The sequence below is a fragment of the Oncorhynchus masou genome, chromosome 29, assembly GCF_036934945.1.
Source record: "Oncorhynchus masou masou isolate Uvic2021 chromosome 29, UVic_Omas_1.1, whole genome shotgun sequence".
Lineage (NCBI taxonomy): Eukaryota > Metazoa > Chordata > Actinopteri > Salmoniformes > Salmonidae > Oncorhynchus > Oncorhynchus masou.
The window spans coordinates 84,502,296-84,515,461 of record NC_088240.1 but is presented as its reverse complement, the minus strand read 5'-3'; the positions used below and the strand labels follow the sequence as shown (position 1 = coordinate 84,515,461).

The 13,166-nt window shown below is 41.2% G+C and overlaps 1 protein-coding gene across 1 annotated transcript in view; it reads right to left on the bottom strand.

Moving 5' to 3' along the window:
• Positions 1 to 12,510, bottom strand: part of LOC135520843 (mucin-1-like) — a 47,043-nt gene extending 34,533 nt beyond the window's left edge. Inside the window, exon 1 of the mRNA XM_064946649.1 lies at positions 12,307 to 12,510. The gene's annotated coding sequence lies outside the window, so the exon portion shown is untranslated. The remainder of the gene's footprint in view (positions 1 to 12,306) is intronic.
• Between the last annotated feature and the right edge of the window lie 656 nt (positions 12,511 to 13,166).

Below are 13,166 nucleotides of genomic sequence, written 5' to 3'. Positions count from 1 at the left end.
AGTGCCTTCGGGATTTATTTACACGCCTTGACTTTTTCCACATTTTGTTCCATTATAGCCTTATTCTAAAACGGATACACAATACCCCATAATGGAAAACAGATGTTAGGACATTTTAGCAAATTTATAATTACTTAAAAACAGAAATACCTTATTTACATAAGTATTCAGACCCTTTGCTATTAGACTCGAAATTGAGCTCAGGTGCATCCTGTTTCCATTGATCATCCTTGAAATGTTTCTACAACTCGATTGGAGTCCACCTGTGGTAAATTCAATTGATTGGACATGATTTGGAAAGGCACACACCTGTCTATATAAGGTCTCACAGTTGACAGTGCATGCCAGAGCAAAAACCAAGCCATGAGATTGAAAGAGTCGTCCATAGAGCTCTGAGACAGAATTGTGTCGAGGATCAGATCTGGGGAAGGGTACCAAACATGTCTGCAGCACAGCCCGCTGGGAGTTTGCCAAAAGGCACCTAAAGACTCTCAGACCATGAGAAACAAAATTCTGGTCTGATGAAACCAAGACTGAACTCTTTGGCCTGAATGCCAAGCGTCACGTCTGGAGGAAACCTGGCACCCTCCCTGCACCATCCCTACGGTGGTGGAAGAATCAAGCTGTGGAGGTGTTTTTCAGCGGCAGGGACTGGGAGACTAGTCAGGATCGAGGCAAAGACGAACAGAGCAAAGTACAGAGAGATCCTTAATGAAAACCTTCTCCGGTGCTCCCAGGACCTCAGACTGGGGCCAAGGTTCACCTTCCAAAAGGACAACGACCCTGTAACGATCTTCGTCTTCATCGGATGAGGAGTAGGAAGGATCGGACCAAAACGCAGGGTGGTAAGTGTCAATGATTATTTATTATACCAGAACACAGAAATAGAAAATAACAAAGTGAATGTAAGAAATGAAAATCGAAAAAGTCCTGAAAGGTGAAAACACAGAACAGGAAACAACTACCACAAACACCAGGTGGGAAAAGGCTACCTAAGTATGGTTCTCAATCAGAGACAACGATAGACAGCTGCCTCTGATTGGGAATCATACCAGGCCAAACGCATAGAAAAGAAAACATAGAAAAACAACATAGAATGCCCACCCCAACTCACGCCCTGACCAAACCAAAATAGAGACATAAAAAAGGAACTAAGGTCAGGGCGTGACAAACCCTAAGCACACAGCCAAGACAACGCAGGAGTGGCATCGGAACAAGTCTCGGAATGTCCTTGAGTGGCCCATCCAGAGCCCGGACTTAAACCTGATCGCACATCTCTGGTGAGACCTGAAAATAGCTGTGCAGAAACACTCCCCATCCTACCTGACAGAGCTTGAGAGGATCTGCAGAGAAGAATAAGAGAAACTCACCAAATACAGGTGTGCCAAGCTTGTAGCGTCATACCCAAGAAGACTTGAGGCTGTAATCGCTGCCAAAGGTGCTTCAACAAAGTACTGAGTAAAGGGTGTGAATACTTATTTATATGTACTATTTCCATTTTTTATTTTTAACAATTAGCAAACATCTCTAAAAACCTATTTTTGCTTTGTCATTATGGGTTATTGTGTGTAGATTAATGAGGGGAAAAAAACAATTTCATCAATTTTAGAATAAGGCTGTAATGTAACAAAATGTGGAAAAAGTCAAGGGGTCTGAATACTTTCCCGAAGGCACTGTAGTGCACTACTTTTGACCAGAGCTCTATGTGGTATATATGGAATAGGGCGCCATTTGGGATGCGTACTGAGGCTCAGTCAGTATATAGGTTAAATCTCACATTTATAGGATAGGATTGTTTAATGCAGAATCAAATGAGATCTTGACCTCCACCTGGCACAGACAGAAAACCTGGGGGTAACTACCTGGGGGTAACTACCTGGGGGTAACTACCTGGGGTTAACGAAGCAGAGATGGATCGTGATGTTAAAAGGCTTCCTATCCTACTGTAAGAAACAGCATGAGCTACACTCTTAGTTAAAAAGGGTTCCTGGGGTTAACTAAAAGGGTTCTTCGTGATGAAAGGCTGTCCTATCCTATAGGAGAACCCTTTTACACTTCCAGGAAGAACCCTTTTGGGTTCCAGGTGCAGCCCGTTGTGAAAAAGGTTCTACTTAGAACCAAAAAGGGTTATTCTACGGGGACAGCCGAAGAACGCTTTTAGGTTGTAGATATGACCTTTTTTCCTAAGAGTGTGTTCTAGATTGTAGATAGCAGGGACCGTATATCAAGCGTCTCAGAGGAGTTCTGATTTAAGAACAGTGTTACATTTTAAATCACAATGAATAAGATTAGATGGACGGGAGAGATATACTCTTAGATCAGTACGTCTACTCTAAGACACTTGATACATACGGCCACAAGTCTGAGCCACATGGTAATATACTGTATAGCAGTGTTTCTCAACCTCCGGTCCACGGGCCGGTGCCAGTCCGCGGGATGTTGCTGGCTGATCCCTGATTTAGTCAAGGAGGAAAAATCACAGTTTATCGGCCCCTGACACAAGAGGGACCAAAGTATGCTGGTTCATGGTAAAAAATAACTTGAGAAATACTGGTGTACAGATGTAGGATCTTAATGTGATCACCCTGTTGCAGGATAACTTTTCTGCAGTGCAGGACATTTAAAACTTGCAGTGAATTTGTGTTTTAAAAAGGCTTCTGAAGTTTGTAATTTCAACGTTGACATTTCAGACTTAATTTTCCCTGACGAAAAATGTATCAACTTCTACAAAAATGTCCATTCATTATAATCCACATAATAATGAATATTTTCTATTGCTGCAGGATTATTTTCCTGCTGTAGCAAACGGTCTCAAATGAAGATCCTACATCTGTATACGTCAACCAAAGACTCGTCACTCTTCCTGTCCCTGCCGAGGTGAGGTGTCTGTCTGCACAGACCAGTGAAGCATGTGAAAATGACTCCACGTTGACTCTGTCATACTCTGTCATACCATCTCCTCTGTTCTGTCCCTTTAGATGTCACCCAACCCACTGCCAGCAGCTACTATTAGCCTGCACAATAATTATTATGGAGAATATATGGTCAGTAATAGCTCCATTGGTGCCACAGCACCTTTGATATGGAAATGTGCTGGTGTATTTTTGACTAACTACACATGTGGGCTATGGAAGCGTGGGAAGACAATGAAGAATGGAGGTTCCTTTGGGGACCCTGTTCTAAAATGCTTCAACAAATTGGGACTGATGGTATGCCTCTTTGAACATGTGTTGAAGCCCTCACCGCCCATGTGCATGTCATATTGACATATGACAAATTGCAAAAGTCATTGATGGAATAACTTGATGGCAGATAATGAACTCATATGGCTCACTGGACTATGTGACTCCCTGCCAGACAGGTTGTCACAAAAGGTTGAGAGAATCAACTCGTAACAAAAATAATAGATATCTTATGGACGAGTCTTGAGATCTTATGAATCATATAATTGATATTGCCCAATCAAAAACATTTTTAAGACAGTATTTGTTCACAAAAATAATTACCTCATAATTACTGAATAATATCACAATAAAATACATAGAACAATAGAACAATGAAATATAATATTTCCATAAAGGAGAAGATGGATAAACAGTCGACACTAAGAACGACAACCCTGTGCGTATCAGCCACAGCCAGTACAAAGAGAGATAAAAGGGTCTTACCTTCCTTTACCAGAACATGAGAGTAGACACACACTATATGAACAGGCAGACGAGAGAGAACCCATCATTGTTCTCCCACACACACAGCTTGCTCTGTCTCTCTCTCTCTCTCTCTCTCTCTCTCTCTCTCTCTCTCTCTCTGTCTCTCTGTCTCTCTCTGTCTCCCTCTGCTTCTCTCTTTCTCTCCCCCCCCTCTCTCTCTCTCTCTTTCTCTCTGGATGGATGGATGGAAATATGCTGGAGTAACAGTCTACCCCCAGCACCATCCCCCCTCCATCACCACTCGGAATCCCACCCTGTGCATACAGTCTCTCTCTCTCTCTCTCTCTCTCTCTCTCTCTCTGTCTCCCTCTGCTTCTCTCTTTCTCTCCCCTCTGTCTCTCTCTCTCTCTCTCTCTGTCTCCTCTCTCTGTCTCTCTCTCTGTCTCCTTCTGCTTCACTCTTTCTCTCTCTCTCTCTCTCTCTCTCTGGATGGATGGATGGAAATATGCTGGAGTAACAGTCTACCCCCAGCACCATCCCCCTCCATCACCGCTCGGATACCCACCCTGTGCTCTCTCTCTCTGTCTCTCTCTCTCTCTGTCTCCCTTTCTGTCTCTCTCTCTCTCTTCTCTCTGTCTCCCTCTGCTTCTCTCTTTCTCTCCCCTCTGTCTCTCTCTTTCTTTCTCTCTGGATGGAAATATGCTGGAGTAACAGTCTACCCCCAGCACCATCCCCCCTCCATCACCGCTCGGAATCCCACCCTGTGCATACAGTCTCTCTCTCTCTCTCTCTCTCAGCGTATGTGCTCCACAAAAAGACTCTCCCTCACAGCCCATATGATCATGCGATGTGTGTGAGAGTGAGTGCGCTTGTAAGTATATAGTATGGCAACGTGTGTGTGTGTTTGCATGTATGCAAGCGTGTGTGTGTATTTTTGCGTGCATGTTATGTGTATGTGTGTGCATGCATGGAGTGAGTGTGTGTATTACTACTGTACAAGTGTGTATTTCTGTTTCACCAGAGGGTTAGCTACTAGCGAAAACAAACAGGAACCTTCCCGACCCCAGCCCCCCCGGGCCCCCAGTCCTGAGCGACAGCCATCAGAAGGCAGCAGAGAGGATATAGCCCACATGTGTTTTTACCAGCCCCTAGGGGAGAACACGACTCCAGATACTTACCCCAGCTGCATTATTAACACGTTGATGCTTCCATTATATGGAATAGGAGCGTCGCTGTTTTAACATGGAGGAGAGAAGAGGGAGACGTGGAAGGGAAGGGCAAGCCTGGGCACCACCACGTTCTGCTGACTGGAGCGATTTCACCCCGTCCACTGACTCCACACAGCTGGGCCGGACGGACTAAACAGGGTGTCATTTGGGACGCAGAGTCTTTTTCCCAGACCATTCAGATTGGGGAGAAATCTCTAAGCAGCTAGCAGTGGCAGCAAAGCACACTACTACATAACAAATATATATTTCTCCACCGACTGATTTTCCTTTTGTGTTTTTAATTGTTGCTGCAGATTTCAGTACTCAATCAAAATATTTTTTATTTCATTACATTTCCATCCATCTAAATGTTCTAACAGTGAGCAATGTAGAGGGATGATGGAAGATGCACAAACCCCCGCGCGCACACACACACACACACACACACACACACACACACACACACACACACACACACACACACACACACACACACACACACACACACACACACACACACACACACACACACACACACACACACACAGTGTAGTAACTCTGATGTTGTACATTGCTATGTTGGAAAGATTATAAGGATATTTTTTCATTAAATGTCACATGTGAATTCTACTATAGATAATTAACAGACTTTTTTGATGACTAATTTCACTCTGTATGATTTTGTAAACATAAATATGTGTTGTATACTGTATGTTATATTTGTACCATATAATTAATGGACCCATTAGAACCCAGTTACTGAACATGTTTGATATGTCTCTCTCTCTATATGTCATTATTGGAGGATGATGGTAATAAACAGACATAAACAATCATATCTATGTCATTCTGTCTCTAATCTACTAGTAAAATGTACGCCGTGGGATTTAGTAACAACTATTTTCTGAGGAGTCATTTCTCCATTTTCAATATACACTATTTTACAACATGTGTGTATTTTAGTTCATGACATTTCTGAAAGGCAATGACAAAATAAATGGTGTTGTAAACTCTCATTAAAAATCTAATTCATTAGTTCCCAACTGCCTTTGTTCCACATGCCCTCTGAGAGAACAAAGGATTTGAACCCCCACCATAACATACCATACGCCCCCCACACTGGTTCCTCACTAACACATCTTACAACCATCTCTGTTGCATTCTTCTGAGTGTACGTTGGCCGGGCTAGTATTCAAGGTTCAGGGTATTACCATGTCTAAAGAAACATGTTCTTATAATATGTTCCCTTGCCATGGAATGGAGTATAATACAGAGTGTATAGAATACAGAGTGTATATAATACAGAGTGTATATAATACAGAGTGTATATAATACAGAGTGTATAGAATACAGAGTGTATAGAATACAGAGTGTATATAATACAGAGTGTATATAATACAGAGTGTATATAATACAGAGTGTATAGAATACAGAGTGTATATAATACAGAGTGTATATAATACAGAGTGTATATAATAACAGAGTGTATATTACAGAGTGTATATTACAGAGTGTATATAATACAGAGTGGTATAGACTGTATTCTGATAACTATAAATAGAGGATATGGTTGGTTATTACAGAGTGTATATAAATATCCCTATATAGTGGAATGGATATAATACAGAATGTATATAATACAGAGTGTATATAATACAGAGTGTATATAATACAGAGTGTATATAATACAGAGTGTATATAATACAGAGTGTATATAATACAGAGTGTATATAGTACAGAGTGTATATAATACAGAGTGTATATAATACAGAGTGTATAGAGTACAGAGTGTATATAATACAGAGTGTATATAATACAGAGTGTATAGACTGTATTCTGATAACTATAAATAGAGGATATGGTTGGTTATTACCGTGGGTTAGTGAAATATCCCTAGCAGTGGAATGGAGTATAATACAGAGTGTATATAATACAGAGTGTATATAATACAGAGTGTATATAATACAGAGTGTATATAATACTGAGTGTATATAATACAGAGTGTATATAATACATAGTGTATATAATACAGAGTGTATATGTATTCTGATAACTATAAATAGAGTGTATATATGAGTGTTATTACAGTGGGTTAGTGAAATATCCCAGCAGTGTATATATAATACAGAGTGTATATAATACAGAGTGTATATAATACAGAGTGTATATAATACAGAGTGTATAGACTGTATTCTGATAACTATAAATAGAGGATATGGTTGGTTATTACCGTGGGTTAGTGAAATATCCCTAGCAGTGGAATGGAGTATAATACAGAGTGTATATAATACAGAGTGTATATAATACAGAGTGTATAGAATACAGAGTGTATATAATACAGAGTGTATAGACTGTATTCTGATAACTATAAATAGAGGATATGGTTGTTATTATATGAAATATCCCTAGCAGTGGAATGGATATAATACAGAGTGTATATAATACAGAGTGTATATAATACAGAGTGTATATAATACAGAGTGTATAGACTGTATTCTGATAACTATAAATAGAGGATATGGTTGGTTATTACACAGTGGGTTATGAAATATCCCTAGCAGTGGAATGGATATAATACAGAGTGTATATAATACAGAGTGTATATAATACAGAGGGTATTTAATACAGAGTGTATATAATACAGAGTGTATAGACTGTATTCTGATAACTATAAATAGTGGATATGGTTGGTTATTACCGTGGGTTAGTGAAATATCCCTAGCAGTGGAATGTATAATACAGAGTGTATATAATACAGAGTGTATATAATACAGAGTGTATATAATACAGAGTGTATATAATACAGAGTGTATAGACTGTATTCTGATAACTATAAATAGAGGATATGGTTGGTTATTACCGTGGGTTAGTGAAATATCCCTAGCAGTGGAATGGAGTATAATACAGAGTGTATATAATACAGAGTGTATATAATACAGAGTGTATATAATACAGAGTGTATATAATACAGAGTGTATATAATACAGAGTGTATATAATACAGAGTGTATATAATACAGAGTGTATATAATACAGAGTGTATATAATACAGAGTGTATATAATACAGAGTGTATAGACTGTATTCTGATAACTATAAATAGAGGATATGGTTGTTATTACAGAGTTATAAATATCCCAGCAGTGGAATGGATATAATACAGAGTGTATATAATACAGAGTGTATATAATACAGAGTGTATATAATACAGAGTGTATAGACTGTATTCTGATAACTATAAATAGAGGATATGGTTGGTTATTACAGAGGGTTAGTGAAATATCCCTAGCAGTGGAATGGAGTATAATACAGAGTGTATATAATACAGAGTGTATATAATACAGAGTGTATATAATACAGAGTGTATAGAATACAGATAATATAATACAGATATGTATGGTTATTACCAGAGTGAAATATATAGCAGTGGAAGAGTGTATATAATACACAGTGTATATAATACAGAGGGTATATAATACAGAGTGTATATAATACAGAGTGTATATAATACAGAGTGTATAGAATACAGAGTGTATATAATACAGAGTGTATAGACTGTATTCTGATAACTATAAATAGAGGATATGGTTGGTTATTACCGTGGGTTAGTGAAATATCCCTAGCAGTGGAATGGAGTATAATACAGAGTGTATATAATACAGAGTGTATATAATACAGAGTGTATATAATACAGAGTGTATATAATACAGAGTGTATAGACTGTATTCTGATAACTATAAATATAGGATATGGTTGGTTATTACCGTGGGTTAGTGAAATATCCCTAGCAGTGGAATGAAGTGTAACACGGACGCCTACATTATTATTTCAAATATATTCACAACTATGCAATAGGTCTGGTTAACCTCCTGGTTTACTTCCTCATTTCAATGTAGATTGTTCTATCTGCACCAGCAATTGGATATCACAGTTTAAAAAATAAAATAATAATTGGTGCATGCAAAACATTTCATATATATATATTTTTTAAATGTAAATCAAATCCTATATAGAATGTGTACAAGACAGTCTAACTATATATATATATATGAGCTCATATGAACAAGACAGAAATTGTGAGGAAAAGGAAGAGCATGTGAGAAACGCCGTATTTCCGTGGTGAATGAATGGCCAAACCATGACAGTCCACAGACAGGCCTCTGCTGGAGTCTGGAAAAGGCTGTGGCTGCAGTGATACCACCTCCTATGAAGTACATACCTATAATACTTGATCATGTATCATAGTCCACGTACAATGTGTTATCCCACTGGCTATTTGTGTGGTAAATCTACTGTCCAATGTCCTCAGGACAACGTGAGCAATGTCACCACACCCCAGGATTTCCCAGCATATAGTGGCAAGCCCAGGCACCTCAGACTGCATGACTGAGCGCTATGCACATAATGCATTACAACGACAAACTCTGCATAGCCACAATGAGGCTGAACTGTTGCAGTGTGCAGGGCTGAGTGGATGACAGGGATGACAAAGCATTTAAGTGCAGTTGAATTTCATCCAATTACAGTAACGATCCCAGAATTGTGATAACTGCATGTGACGTTTGAATAATTTCTTATTTTATAATACTTAGTATCCCTTTTCAGATATACTATTATGTCTAGAATACACAAGTCTAGTAACACAAAGCTATGGCATGTGATTTTGTTAGGATGCATCCATCTGGTCAGAAGAATCATTCCGTCCTCTGACAGCAGAATGGAGAACCAAGGGGACTATGGTACACAGTAATACTACAAGTCAAAGAGTTCTTAAACATTCTCTCTACAGAATCATTATCCATACCATTCTATAAAAGTACCAGCTGTATTTGTTAGTGCAGAATTATCATATTATTTTGCCAAACATACCTGTATGCATAAACATTGTTCGTGGACATCATATCATTTGTTGTAGGGAGTAATGACAGATGTAATGACAGATGATTCCAATGTCAGATTGATCACATTGAGTCGTCATTTTCTGTAATACATATATTGGTTTTAATTCATTTGTCTATCTATATAAAATAAATCACTTTCGGGAAGCTAAATAAAGGCTCTTATATTGCCCAGCCTGACACTTACACCCATATGGATTCATGTGTATACATTTGTATTGGTAATTGTTTATAGCTGTAAGGGGTTGCTATATAATCTAGTCATTTGTTGTTTAATCAGATATTCGTTTTTTAAATGCTTCGTAGACTGTGGGTTTTGATATCTATTCAAATTCCCACTCAAAATGCATAAGTAAAAGCTTCAGGGCCTGAAAACTCAACTGACCCAATGTATTTGGGCTAAAAACATCTAATAGCACCATATCCTTATACATCCCCTCTGGGCAAGTCATATAAAACACTAAGGGAGTGAGTGCTAAAACAGTGAGTGCTAAAACAGTGAGTGCTAAAACAGTGAGTGCTAAAACAGTGAGTGCTAAAACAGTGAGTGCTAAAACAGTGAGTGCTGGCGAAACAGGAGAAACGTCTGAGAAAGTCAACTTCTGTCTCAGATGAAAAGGAAGGGAGAAATAGATGTGTGTGTAAAGACATCGGAGAGAGAGGGAGACAGGAAGGAGCTCCAAATGTCACACATAGCACCCCTCCTAGGCAACCCCTCCTAGGCAACCCCTCCTAGGCAACCCCTCCTAGGCAACCCCTCCTAGGCAACCCCTCCTAGACAACCTGTGGGGTGGGGCTCCCGGGGCTGCATGGCGGCTCATCTACCTGCTCCTCCAAGGCCAACTAAGGTGATCTCCCTCTGACTGTGACAGACATCCAGAAACACACGTACACACACGTATCAATCTGCTGAGGACAAATCCTACAAGAAGCAGTGTCAGGAGAGAGGGAGGTTCATGCCACAGCACAGCTATCCAATTTAGAGTTACATCCTCAACTCCAATTCATCCTCATCTCCACCACCACATCCCCTCTCCATCACATCTCCATCTCCATCACATCCCCTCTCCATCACATCCCCTCTCCATCACATCCCCTCTCCATCACATCCACTCTCCATCAGATCCCCTCTCCATCACATCCCCTCTCCATCACATCCCTTCTCCATAACATCCCTTCTCCATCACATCCCCTCCCCACCACATCCCCTCCCCATCACATCCCCTCCCCACCACATCCCCTCTCCCCATCCCCTCTCCATCATCCCCTCCCCCCATCACATCATCCCCTCTCCATCACATCCCCTCTCCATCATCACCTCCCCTCACTCCCCTCTCCCTCATGCCCTCTCCATCACATCCTCTCTCCACCATGACTGTCTATCACAGGAGTCACCAGCAGTCAGCTGTCAAGGCCCATCAACTCTGTAACATGGCTGCCATAGTCACACTGGCCAGGACCGGTCACGCCAGTCCAATATGGCTGATGCTTTTATCCAAAGTGGATTACAGTCATGCATGGTGTGCATACATTTTTGTATGTTTCCAGTAGGAATTGAACCCACGATCCTGGCATTGTAAGTGCCATTCTCTATCAATTGAGCCACACAGACACAGGAGCGCCTCTAATAGGGACATGTTAGGGGTGACTCGTCCTCCCGCTACCGAAATGTCCTCCCACTCCATCTAATGCAGCACACTCTGGCTCCTGAATCTACAGGGTTAACCAACCAACCAATCCCTCCACAACACTGTATCCTCTCTCTCTCTACCCCCCCTCTTTCTCTCTGGTCTTCGCTGGAGAGAAATAGAAACCCACTGGCCCACCATACATGGGGCTGTGCCTGCATGCCTCGGAGAAAAATAACTTGCTGGTTTTGGGCAGCTAAATGGGTGGATACTTCAGAGTGAGGTGTCTGTGTGGAGGCTGGTGTGATGTGAAAGGATGATTGTGTACCAGTGACTGTGTGTCTCTCAGCATTGATCTCATTACAGGATGTAAATGAAACACACAGGCGTCCCTCTTTGCTCTGAGCTCTTCAAGCAGCTCTTTGTCTCCAGGGGATTTTAACTAAGGATTCCATGACAACATGTCAGACACTGTATGAAACTGATTACATGCAGCAAAAGCGCCTCTCTCTATCAGTGCCGTGTTTCGTTCTTCGCGATGCTCCTTCCTATCTTTCCAAAAAGAAAGAGGTGCTCTGTGTTCTACAGAGCTGTGGAAACAAAGACAAAGGAAGGAAGAGACTGAAGAACTTAAGAAGACCAAGGTCCAACTTTGACCCTCAGGTGATGCCAAACTAATCAAAAGGAGTGTCTGTTTTACGGTCTCTTCTCAGGTCTGTCCATTTGAAATGATCCAGGTGTATCTGTTACCTTGTTTAAAACAAGACATGTTAGGTGTTGTGAGTGAGTCAAGCTCAGCAATAAACCCCAGAGTGTATGTATGTATGAGGCTCGGTAGTTACGGCAGCTGAGGGAAGCAGGACAATGAACAGACAAATATAGACAGAGTATGTGACAGAGTGTGTGAGCACCCTTCAGACTTACCCCTTGTGATAGCAGCAGGCAGAACACACACCAGGCGCAGCAGCCAGGGATGGTTCCTGGTCCTGGAGATCCGGCAGACCTCCATGTACTGTCAACCGGAGGCTGCTCTCTCTCTCTCTCTCTCTCTCTCTCTCTCTGTCTCTCCCTTCCTGGTTCATTCCCTCCCTCCTCCTCCTCTCTGACATGCGCTTCAGAAGAATCAGATCACTCTCTCCAGCCTGGTACAGAGAGCAGTGAGGCACATGGGAGGGGTGTTTTGTAATCTACCAGGTTGTACCACCCAGAAGAGAAATATGAGGGGGTGGGGGAGAAGGAGGAGAGGAGGGTTAGACTAGTCTAACGCTCTCCAGCCATACCTTCCCTTCATCCCTCTGTCTGCCCTGGGATTGGTCTCTTCCTTTTTCTTTGCTCTGATTGGAGGTCCTGCTTCCCCCTCAATAACATTATAAGAATCCTAAAGAAGGATAGAGAGAGAGAGAGAGAGAGAGAGAGAGAGAGAGAGAGAGAGAGAGAGAGAGGAGAGAGAGAGCCGGGGGAGAGAGGTGAGAGAGAGGGAGAAAAAGAGAGAGAGAGAGCGAGAGAAAGAGAGAGGGGTAAGAGAGAGAGAGAGAGGAGGGGGGGTAAGAGAGAAGGGGGTAGAAAAAAGAGAGAGAGAGAGAGAGAGAGGGAGAGAGAGAGAGAGAGGGATAGGAGAAATAGATGCCTTAAAGCTTTAAATACTGATTCAGTGGAGACTCTGGACTTAAGACGTAGTAGACAATAGCATCATTCATTTTGACATGGGAAAAAAGCTCTGACTGGGTGTTAATGCAGAATTCCACTGTTTTGTAGTTCACACTCCTCTAGCATACAGGCTTTAA